This window comes from Bos indicus x Bos taurus, chromosome 15 (genome assembly GCF_003369695.1).
Source record: "Bos indicus x Bos taurus breed Angus x Brahman F1 hybrid chromosome 15, Bos_hybrid_MaternalHap_v2.0, whole genome shotgun sequence".
NCBI lineage: Eukaryota > Metazoa > Chordata > Mammalia > Artiodactyla > Bovidae > Bos > Bos indicus x Bos taurus.
In genome coordinates, this window is record NC_040090.1 from 50,315,641 (window position 1) to 50,327,575 (window position 11,935).

Consider the following 11,935-nt stretch of genomic DNA (forward strand, 5'->3'; position numbering starts at 1 on the left):
TCTACAGGCAAGAATACTGGAGTGGGTTGTCAATCCCTTCTCCAGGAGATCTTCCTGACTCAGGGATTGAACCTGGGTCCCCTGCATTGCAGGAGGATTCTTTACTGTCTGAGCCACCAGGGAATCCATCAAACAGACTGACAAGGCAGTAACCTGGGAGAACTTCCACTTTTTCTGAAAGGGAAAGCACTGACTCAGATTCCCCTGCTGGGGCAGGTCATACAGGGACACTGTGCGACACCTTAGCAGGCCAGAAGCTGGGTGATCGATGCCTAGTCACCAGGGAAATCTGTGCACATGTTACTGAAAATTCATCCCCACCCCCAACCTTTCCAGCTATAACATCAGACAAACTGTACTGCTGCTATGCCTGGTTACAGCCTCTCTGCTATGTAAGAGACCAAAACTGATGTAGAAAAGGTCAGCTCACAATTATCTTTTTTTTTTTTCCCCTTGTTTTGGCCCTGCCATGCAGCATATGGGATCACAGGTTCCCCAACCAGGGACTGAACTCATGCCCCCTGCATTGGAAGGCAAAGTCTTAATTACTGGATGGCCAGGGAAGCCCCAGCTCACATTTATGAACACGAATTTTAAAGTTTATTTATTTATTTATTTTGGGGGCTGTGCCTTAGTTGTGACATGTGGGGTCTAGTTCCCTGACAAGGGGTTGAACCCAGGCCCCCTGCATTGGGAGTGTGGAGTCTTAGCCACTGGACTGGCAGGGAAGTCCCCTGTATATGATTTTTTTTTGTAATGTGTGGTAGTAAAACAAAATTTACCTGCTCAGATTGCTCTCCTTTAAACACATACCCACAGACAACCAGGGGAGGAAGAGACAGGAGGGAGCGCAGGATGAAAACATTACAAGATCTACATGGAAGGCAAACTGAGGACCAGAATACTGAACAGGCAGCCCTGCAAGCTGTCACCAAAATGGGAACACCAGGCTACCCTTCTTCAAAATAGGCTTCTCCAGGCCCTGGAGATTCTGTTGCTGAGATGGGGGCGCTGGTCCCACCCAGGTCTGACAAAAACCAGTTTTATGGACTTGGATGACTGACTTGTCTCTGAGCCTCATTTTCCTCCTTATCTGTAAAAGGTTAGAAGAGATGATTCTAGGCTCCTAAATAGCCAGGAATACACAAAAGTGAAGACAAAGAAGGCAACTGAGATCCTAATTTTTAATATTTCTTATCCAGAATTTATCATAAAATGAAGGAAAGACTGAATTATCAGGACACTCTTATTGTCTAGTGGGTAATGTGTCTGTATCCATGTCGAAGCCTTACATTTAGTCTCCTCTGGGAACAGTAATGGAAGAAGTCAGAAATATCTGGAAGAAAGGATAAGACTGACAAAGATGTTTTAAAACCTTGCTCTGGTGCTCTGTAATTCAGTTAAACAAATAAACAGGCAGATGAAACTCCTGATTTCTAAAGCTCTTTTTGGATGACACCAGCTGTTCACAGATACCTAGAGACTTGTGTTCGTTTGATCTGCATGTAGAACAGAGACATGCAGCCGCACCAAAATACAGACGTTGTGATGATGAAGCAAGCGACACCTAGAAACAGGGTGGGAAGTCGGGGGTCATCTGAGGCTGAGCCTGGGCATGGGGCTCAGAGAGTCAGGATAGACAAGGCACAGACAACTCTAATAGGACAAGCAGAAAGGGCCAGATAGCCCACTGATACTGTTCCATGAATGACAGAAAGATCTTTTGTCTGCCTCAGCAGGTCCGTCATTTGCTTGGCTTCTGGTGACAATACTTATAGAAAACATGTGGCTCAGTTATCAACCCTATGGAATATGTCAGCTTGGATGAAAATGGAAACCATTGTTACCTGGCTGGAGTGGAGGGATGGGGAATGGTCTAAAAAAGTCACCTCATGAACATAAAATTTCATGAAGCCAGTGCTGTGCTTAGTTGCTCCACCGTGGACTGTACAGCCCACCAGGCTCCTCTGTCTATAGGGATTCTCCAGGCAAGAATACTGGAATGGGTTGCCATGCCCTCTTCCAGAGGATCTTTCCAACCCAGGGATCAAACCCAGGTCTCCTATATTGCAGGTAGATTTTTTTACCATCTGAGCCACCAGGGAAGCCCTATGAAGTCAGAGCTAAGGACAAATTTAAGGCAATATTTAACTTAAAAGCTCATTCCAAAAAAAAGATTCTATGGCTTGGACTTTCAAAAGTCCCAGGTGGAAAAAGCTTACAATCATATGTTTTAGAAAGTTTTCAAAATATTGTTAACTGGGGTCTACAACTGTACATCCTCATAAAACCTAGTGGCAGATTTGACATATAAGATGTCATCCAACACAGTATTCTGTTTCCAGTGAGGCCCACACTTAACTAATCCCAGATGGATGAGGACTATCCAGTGTTGAATTCACAGCCTTTCTTGGTCACCTGCTGCTGCTGCTAAGTCGCTTTAGTCGTGTCCGACTCTGTGCGACTCCATAGACGGCAGCCCACTAGGGTCCTCTGTCCCTGGGATTCTCCAGGCAAGAATACTGGACTGGGTTGCCATTTCCTTCTCCAATGCATGAAAGTGAAAAGTGAAAGTGAAGTCACTCAGTTGTGCCCGACTCAGCAACCCCATGGACTGCAGCCTACCAGGCTCCTCTGTCCACGGGATTTTCCAGGCAAGAGTACTGGAGTGGGTTGCCATTGCCTTCTCCATCTTGGTCACCTACCCAACAATAAACAGCTCCATCTTTTGACAGTACAATTAAGGCAATGCTAATTTAAGGGGGATGGTCACTGACATGCATCCTCTTATCCAGGTATCAACCCTAGAATCTCAAAGGACCTCTGAGATGTGTCACCAGGATCTCAAACTCCAACCCTTTTCCTTGAAATTTCTCACTCTATTCCTCCCTTCAACCTCTTCTTCTGTCTCCTCATTCTCTCAGGTTATTGATCATCTTTTGGTTTCACTTGGCTCTAGGTCACCCTCCTCGACAACAGTCTCACCCGCACTCTTGATGCCAAGTGGTTTTGCCAAACTTTTCCAGTACATCTCCTCCCAGAGAGAAATCCAACCAGCTGCTCGCTTTGCCCAGGGATCAGCTCTATACAGAAACCTTTTGGCTTGTCCACAATCACCTTGGCTTCTCCAAGGTGATTCTTCCCTCTACAAATTTAATCTTTTCTATCCATTTATTTTTAATTTTTTAATAGATTCTATTGTCTATTAAGTTCTTAGAAACCCTGCTCTTGGCTGTCTCTTTCCTGTATCTTTAATCTCTCCCTTTCTAACTAGCTGACCCCCTTTATGGACAGGCATTTTCAAGTGCTTCCCGTCATTAAAAAAAATCTTGTTTTTATTCCTACTTCTCTTCTAAATGTCCTCCTTTTCTTCAAATGTTGAGAGCAGTGTCCCTAACTCCCTGCTGCCTTCAGTTCCTCAACTCTGGGCAATGGCACCCGCCTCCTCCAAGTCAATCACCTTGAAACTTCTCCATTCTTCAACTCACCACCCCACTTCCTACTTTATTCTCAGAAAATGACTTCACCTCCTAGAGGAGACAGAAGTTACCTCTTAAAGTCACCCCGAAGTTATCTCTTGAAGTGACACCCAGTGGTCCTTCACATGAGCACTTTTGAAAGCAGCAATCATCTTTTGCTACTTTCCTATTTTTCCCAAGAAAGGGGCACCTTCTTTCCCCTTATAGGGTTTTAATGAGAATTCAATCAATCAATTAATAAATGTAAGATACCTAACATAACGCTTACATGTGCTCAGTCACTCAGTCGTGTATGACTCTGCGACTCCATGGACTGTGCCCTGCCAAGCTCCTCTGTCCATGGGATTCTCCAGGCAAGAATACTGGAGTGGGTTGCCATGCCCTCCTCCGGGGATCTTCCCGACTCAGAGATTGAACCCATGTCTCCTGCATTGGCAGCCAGATTCTTTACCACTGATCCACCTGGGAAGCCCCAACACAATGCTTGCTGCTGCTGCTGCTGCTGCTGCTGCTAAGTCGCTTCGGTCGTGTCCGACTCTGTGCAACCCCAGAGACAGCAGCCCACCAGGCTCCCCCGTCCCTGGGATTCTCCAGGCAAGAACATTGGAGTGGGCTGCCATTTCCTTCTCCAATGCATGAAAGTGAAAAGTGAAAGTGAAGTCGCTCAGTCATGTCCAACTCTTAGCAACCCCATGCACTGCAGCCCACCAGGCTCCTCCGTCCATGGGATTTTCCAGGCAAGAGTACTGGAGTGGGGTGCCATTGCCTTCTCCGAACACAATGCTTAGCAGGCCATAAATAATATTGGTTCTTTTGAAAAAATATCTTATTGAAGTATAGTTGATTTACAACATTGTATTAATTAATTACTCCTGTACAACAAAGTGACATATATCTGGTATATACACCAGTATATATACCAGTTTCGTGTGTGTGTATAATATATATATATAAATGTGTATATATTCTTTTCCATTATGGTTTATCACAGGATACTGCAAATAGTTCCCTGTGCTATACAGCAGGACTTTGTTGTTTGTAATATTGGTTCTTATTCATTCTTCCCTCTACAAATTTAATCTCTCCTATCCATCTACTTTTAACTTTTTAATAGATTGTATTGCCTATTGAGTTCTTAGAAACCCTGCCCTTAGCTGTCTCTTTCCTGTATCTTTAATCTCTCCCTTTCTAACTAGCTGACCCCCTTTATGGACAGGCATTTTCAAGTGCTTCTCATCATTTAAATAATCTTGTTTTTATTCCTACTTCTCTTCTAAATGTCCTCCTTTTCTTCAAATGTTGAGAGCAGTGTCCCTTAACTCCCTGCTGCCTTCAACTCCTCAACTCTGGGCAAGAGCACCCGCCTCCTCTTGCTCCATCTTCCCTCATGACTTCATTAAAACCGTTTTGGCCGAGTTTACGAACGACCCCCTGCATCTCTACTCCAACAGCCTCTTTTCAATCCTCATCCTGTTCAGACTCTGATCTCATTATCTTCCCTTTCAACTCTGCTTCTTTTCTGAAACATCATATCTGAATTTGCAGCTCCTGACCTAGTTAGGATAACATCAAGCTAGAACACTAACGCAAGCCGTGGCTCCTCCCTCCCTCAGCCTCCACCATCCACCTACTACCAAATTGTGATGACTCTTTTGAAAAACTAATTCTCAAATCCGGAGAGTCTACTCCAACCTTTCTTGCCAGAGCTCAGACTCATCTCAAACCTCACCTGGACACTCAGCAGCCCCTTGATGTCAACTGGCTTTCAGACTCCCCGTGTTTTGCTTACTCCCCACATCGCTGCCCGAGTTAAGTCTCCCAAATACACTCATCTGTTTTTCTCATTCTCCTCCTAGAGAGTGTTCAGGGCTCCCCCTTGCCTCTCTGAAGTTTAGCTGTGAAACGGGACCTTAAGAGTCAACTCCAAGTTCACTGCTCTGTCCTCATAAGCCCTCCTGCAGCACACCCCGTGGTCTGAAGCATCAAACACCCCACAACTTCTTGTTTCTGCACAGGCTATCTGACCAAAATACAATTTCACCCTTTCTCATCTGGAACCTGTCTACTCTCCCTTTAAAGCCCGAGCTCAAATATAACCTCTTCTGAAAAAGCCTTCTCGGCTTCTCCTGGGCTGTTTGACTCTCTATTTCTGTATTGCCTTATTCTTACCTCTTAAGAGCCATTAACAAGTTGTCTCTGACTCTTCCACTCAGCTTACCTTCCTCACTCGACCATGAGCTCTTTGAAGAAAGAAAGATTGTATTCAACTGGGTATTCCCAGCACCCATTCAGTTTCTTGTTTAACAAATGTTTGTTGCAGGAGTATAAACAGGAGACGGTTCAAAAAATGACAGAAATAAACAAGAAGAGAATGAAATTGTGGTGAGAATACATTACATCTTGTCCACAATGGGTAAAGATAAGGTGGTGGTTGTTGTATTGTTTTAGTTGCTAAGCTGTGTCTGACTGTGACCCTATGGACTGTAGCCTGACAGTCTCCTCTGTCCATGGGATTCTCCAGGCAAGAATACTGGAGTGGGTTGCCATTTCTTCCTCCAGGGGATCTTTCCAACCTGGGAACGAACCTCCCATGTGGCCTGTGTCTCCTGCTTCGCAAGGGGATTCTTTACCACTGAGCCACCTGGGAAGCCCCAAAAGATGATACCCTAGTAGAAAAGGACAGGAGATAAGGATGCTTCATTAGTGCTCAGAATAACCCACATTCCATCCATCAACTCATTTCTTTCCACTGTCAACCCAGGAATAAAATCCATAAAAAGTGCTCATGTCTGTATTCTCTTCTCTCCGATTTCAGGCTTGTGGGTGCCACTTTCTCCCAAGACCAGTTGTCCAAACGATCACAGTATTGTTTGGATGCCCAAAGGCTCAGTGCCTAAATTAGACTGTTGCTAAGAGATATCAGGCTTCAGACACAAGAGTCTGAAGAGTCAAAACTGGCACCAGCACTGAGCTCAGGTGCAGGAGGCATCCAGATGTACTAAGAATGATCATGTCAGGGGAGGAAAGAAAATAGGTAAGATTATTCAAAGCCAATTTCAGAAATCCTCTCATCTCACTTTCCGTTGGGCAAATACTCAAGAAAAGCATCCTGTTGTCCGTTCTAACGTGTTCCTGCTTCATGACAAGCCATGATCTATCATTCAGCTTGGGGTAAGCTAACTGCTAAATAAAGCCATCAGCCCAGCCTTCTTCACCTGGGCTTGTGCTTTCATGTGCATGCAAAAGAGCAGCCAGGATGGACCAGAAATTAACAGTCTCTATTGATTGTTGCCAACTGAATTCAAACGGAAGGGAACAACCTCAGCAAAGATGAAGAAAGACATCAAAAGGCCAAATTATAGAGACTTGAATCCTAACAGGACTTGCTTAGCTGTCTCTTGGAAGTAGCAGTCTTCCTCAAGTTCTTTCATTTTTGCCTTACAGAAATTTATTCAGCCACTGGTTCAGCTGGAGCAGAACTAACTCTTCCTTCAGGATAATCTATGAGGAAAGTAGGGATATCATAGTTATGAGGAGTAGGTATAATGCCAACTTTCATTCAGTATTTTCTTTGACTTAAATGTCAAGAAAACTTGGCAGTGGGTTCACATACCAAAACCTAAAGGAAAGACAGTAGGTGTCAAGGAAAGTAATATAGTCTGCCTCTCTGTTCTCAACTTCTTAAACTAGTTTTGCATGGGTGTCCATATTTAAGGAATTCCTTACACCCTCACCTGCAGAGAAAGAGAACTAATGACAGCTGATGGGAAAGGCTATGAGAAAAAAGATGGCATTGAAAATTTAGAGTAGCATCCACAAGAGAGAGAATGACATCATGGTATTTAAGAATGGATCATAGTATTTAAAAATAGAACATTGGCTGATGCCCAATCTCCACCACTTCCTGTCGATGTGATCTCCAACATCATGTCTGTATGTTCCAGTAACTATAAAATGTGGATGAAAATTTATTCCACATAAAGTTCTCATGATGATTCAATAAAATAAGTGCTCTATGAGCAATAGCACACACTACAATGATATTTTAGTAGTAATAAAATAAAAAGAGGGCTTCCCTTGTGACTCAGAAGGTAGTGTCTGCCTGCAATGTGGGAGACCTGGGTTCAATCCCTAGGTTGGGAAGATCCGCTAGAGAAGGAAATGGCAAACCACTGAGGAGTTCAAGGTACTTTTGTTTACTGTCTATACTCATGGGATGGTGACGTCAACCTCACCAGGAAAGGCGAAATTTTCAGATAAAGACTTTCTATCAGTTCTCTACTTCCAAACAAGTTGAGGAACCTGTTCTGAGGATTCAGTTAAATAAAGACTTGAGCATGAAAAGCTCAGGGTCCCAGCATAGAAGTCTGGGAAGAACCTAAGATGAAGCAATGATAGAAAGTCATGTTTGGCTCCCATGACTGTGGGGCTGACATGAGGAATCAAGTTCAATTCTACGCACAATGCAGCTGGGAGGTCTGAGTGAGAGACAGAGGCTTTACATCTGGGAGGCCACACTTTGAACCTGATGGTAGTAAAAGAAGTCCTGACTTGAGTTCATCTTTTTTTCCCTTTTGCTCCAAGATGCATAAAACATTTCCCTATCAATTTCCTTGGCTTCAAAGCCAGGCCAAAGAAATTGCCTGAACCAGACAGCCAAGAAGAAAGAATGCAGAGAGAAAACACATGTGGATGCCCGATTAGAGAAAAAGGAAGGAACCTGGCTTCTGCTTTTCTTTTAATGGACTGTCAATCCTTCGTTTCCCCAGGTATTCGAACACACATCCATATGGCACATGTAGATGCTCTCAGTTGCTCTCTGCATCAGAGATGAAGATACCTTTTTATAGTCACTGCAGGGAATATTCTCTGACTAGTGAGCCTGCTTAGTTCTGGTGGGAAAGATCAGCCTCTACAAGGCTAGCGGGCAGGAAGAAGAGCTCCTTTCTGAATCGCACTGTCCCATCCCTCACTCCTTTGAAGTCGGAACTGACTCAACCACAGTCTGCACAATTATCCAGTCATGACTGCTGGACGTGTCAAAACAGCATTTTAGAGGTTAAGAAACAATGAACTGTATACACATTCAATGCATATGGCAAAAGAGGTCATAAATACCCCATTAAACACAAACATGTGTGTGGGAAGGGACAAGCCTTTTGAATTGTCTTTCATTGTCACATCTGCCCAACCAACCTTGTCTTATTAACTGGTCCCCTTAATATGCACTGTTGGGTTTTTTTTCCCCCTCCCAAAGAACGGTTGGATGGCTTCCCAGATGGCTCAGGAGTAAAGAATCCGCCTGCCAGTGCAGGCGCTGCAGGAGAGGCGGGTTTGATTCCTGGGTCAGGAAGATCCCCTGGAGGAGGAAATGGCTACCCACTCAAGTATTCGTGCCTGAAAAAGTCCATGAACAGAGGAGCCTGGTGAGCTATAGTCCATAGGGTCGAAAAGAGACGGACATGACTGACTAAGCAAAGAATGATTATGGGCAAAGGAACATGCATTTTAATTGCTACTCAGGCTCCTAGGACTTTAGGAAGTAAGTCTAAATCAACCATGTCTAAACCAACAAAGCATTGTCTTCTCTGTGTTCTAACCAGGAACTAGATGTACAATGTGGATATTCCTGCCACCTAAGCACTGTCACACCAGCAAAATCCACACAAGCTTCCCTGAGCAGACCATCCAACAGAGCAAGCCCCAAATCCTAAGCAGATCTTCCACTCAGGGAAAGTTCAGCCAACCAGAATTCTTTTTTTAAATGAGATCTCAAAGGAGAATTGGACAAAGTCTCTAAAAGGCTGGAATCAAAACCAATGCCCACCCCTCAAAAAAAAGTTATGGGAGGGGAAATACTGTGCTCCCCTAGAATTCAGTTAACTGGAAGTTCTCCTGCTAAAGCCCAAGCGAGCCTGTGGACAAGGTTCCTTTCTGGCTTCTGTCCACCCCTCCTCAAAGCAGCTCTTCTCCAAGCCCAGGCTTCTCTTGAGGATGCCTTTTATCTGATTAAACTGAATATTATGCGAAATATTCAGCCACCCCGGCACTGGCTGTGTGGGTGTGCTGGATAAAATCTTCATGAAAACGCCATCACAGGTCATTTGTTTAATTTCAATTCTGCACAATGTAAAAATAGAACGAGCTGCCGTGAAGGGTTGAGGCTTGACAGCTTCAATGAGAAGGCTCTAACAGCACAAAAAGCGCGCTGTTCTGCCGGATCGCCTGCTTGCTCCCTGTGCCAGAGGAGCAGGGGGGAGAGAAAAGCCCTGAAAGTGAGGTACAGCTTTCACGCTCTTCTGCTCTTTCCCCTCTTTTCACCCTTTCTTGCACCTCTCTGCATCTTCCTCTTACTCCAGCTGTCCCCTCTCTCTCCTCCCACTGGCTGGCTTCCTCTCTTGGCCGAGCCGCCCTCCTTCAGCATCTGTATGTGTCATTTCTTTTTCTCCTGCCATGTGCTCTACGCCCTCACCTGCACCGCCTACCTGTAGGTACACCAGGACTCACAAACTTTTCTAGGAACTGCTCTCCGAACCCGTTCCCATCTCTATCCCCTTTCCACCAAGCCCCAGACACTGAAAATGGAACTTCAGAGATCAGTTAGATCAGGTGACATGAGCTTCAGGGGCTGCCTTTTTTCATATTCCCTCATCTAGCCAAATACGTTTATTATTCATGGAGCTCAGCAGCTACCGGCAGGTGGGCAGGCAGGAGGTACCTCACCAGCCTTGTGTTCTAAACAAGTCAATTTTCAGTTTTATGCACTCTCCAATGGTGATCCCTGAAGCCCACAGCCACCTCCACATCAACCTTAACACAATCTCAACTCAGAAAGGGAAACCTCTCCTTAACCAGGGGCTCCAGAGCTGCACCGAAAGCCCACATGGTTGCTGAGACCGGAGAGTGAGGCCTCCTGCTTCATTCATCCCTGCTGAGGTCTCAGAAAGGCCCCACTACCTGACCTGGTTTCAAACCAAAGGGTTAGGTAGTTTCAGGTCCATTCATAGGCTGATGGGAGCAATACGGTGGGGCTCGTTTTCTGCCCAGAACGGACCTCCTAGCCTGTGGAGCCATCTTCCTTCTCTACTGTGGATCGCCAGTAACTTCCTCTGTGCAGACAGAACTTCACTGCTGCTTTGAGGAAAGTCTATCAGAAAAGGTAGTTAGCAGACCACTAACCCACAGATTCATCAACGTCAACCCAGTCAAGAGAAGCACCTAAACTCCTGTTTTTATTGTTATCTCACAGATCTGTGCTCGAGTCCAGGGCCTAGTGTTCTCCTAGCTAAAGAGCTCTATTTTCACACACCCCAAATGAGGCTTCAATAAATCAGGAGGACCCTCATAAGAGCACATCTCTATTCAGGATCCCATTTCCTAAAACACCCACCCCACCTTTGCTGTAAGACTGTTTCCGCCCTCTTGCCTCTTACAGGCCAGGTTCCTCTGAGAGGCAGATGCACAATGTGTACCCACCAGGTACAAAGCAGAGTGACACCAGGGCACCGCTGAGCAGCCAAAGTCCTGTATCCACAAAAATAAAGGGCATGTGGAACCCAGTGGTGTTTCTGCTTTGTTCATGTGAGGGTTCTGTATCAAATTAACGAAATGATGATTTTAATACAATTTAAAGAATAATCATGTCTAGGGCAGAAAATGAAATGTGGTTCCTGATGTACCAATCCACAGGCGCATAAGGGGGTAAAGAGGGGAAGAAAGAAAGGCTCCTGATCAAGGTGAAAGGAGCATGAAAATCAAAACAGAGTAGAAACCACAGCAGGCACCTCAAGAGAGAGCACCCTCTCAGCCGGGGCAATCGGAATGGGTGGTAATTCCAGGCAAAATTGTAAACAGCAGCCCAACACCACAAACAGCTGAAAATGACATGCTGCTTATATAAAGCAGCAGACAGTGGAAGCAGAGCAGTGGGAACACCTCTGGACACAGCTGCAGCCGTGCACTGGTGGTTTCAGTTATAGGTGTGCACACTACAGACATGTCTGACCGAGAGCCCTGACCCAGGAGTCAACAGTGAGCCGATCTGTGAAGACATCCCATGACCGCGATGGTCCAAAAGCAAAGGTTGGAAGGTGACGGCAGGGACCCCCTTTATCTGCCATATCCTTATACAGATGTGATTTCATTCAAGGCCTATGATCCATGGTCCCTGAATGCAGAGGAGCAAAAAGCCAAATAAGGCGCTCACATTTGAGGATGAGGTCACTTGGGGTTCTGCAGGAGCACCCCAGCTTGGCTAGGTATTGATCAGTTACTCATAATGGTTTCTTTCCAACATGAACACCAAAGCCCGGCCTCAAATCTCCAAAACTTAGCAGCCTTTGAGTGTGGACCCAGGAAACCAGAACTTCCCAGCTTCCACCAGAGACCCTGGATCTCCTAAACAGCCATGATGCCAGGAGAGCTCTGGGTCCAAAGTGCAAGCTGAAGATGAGATC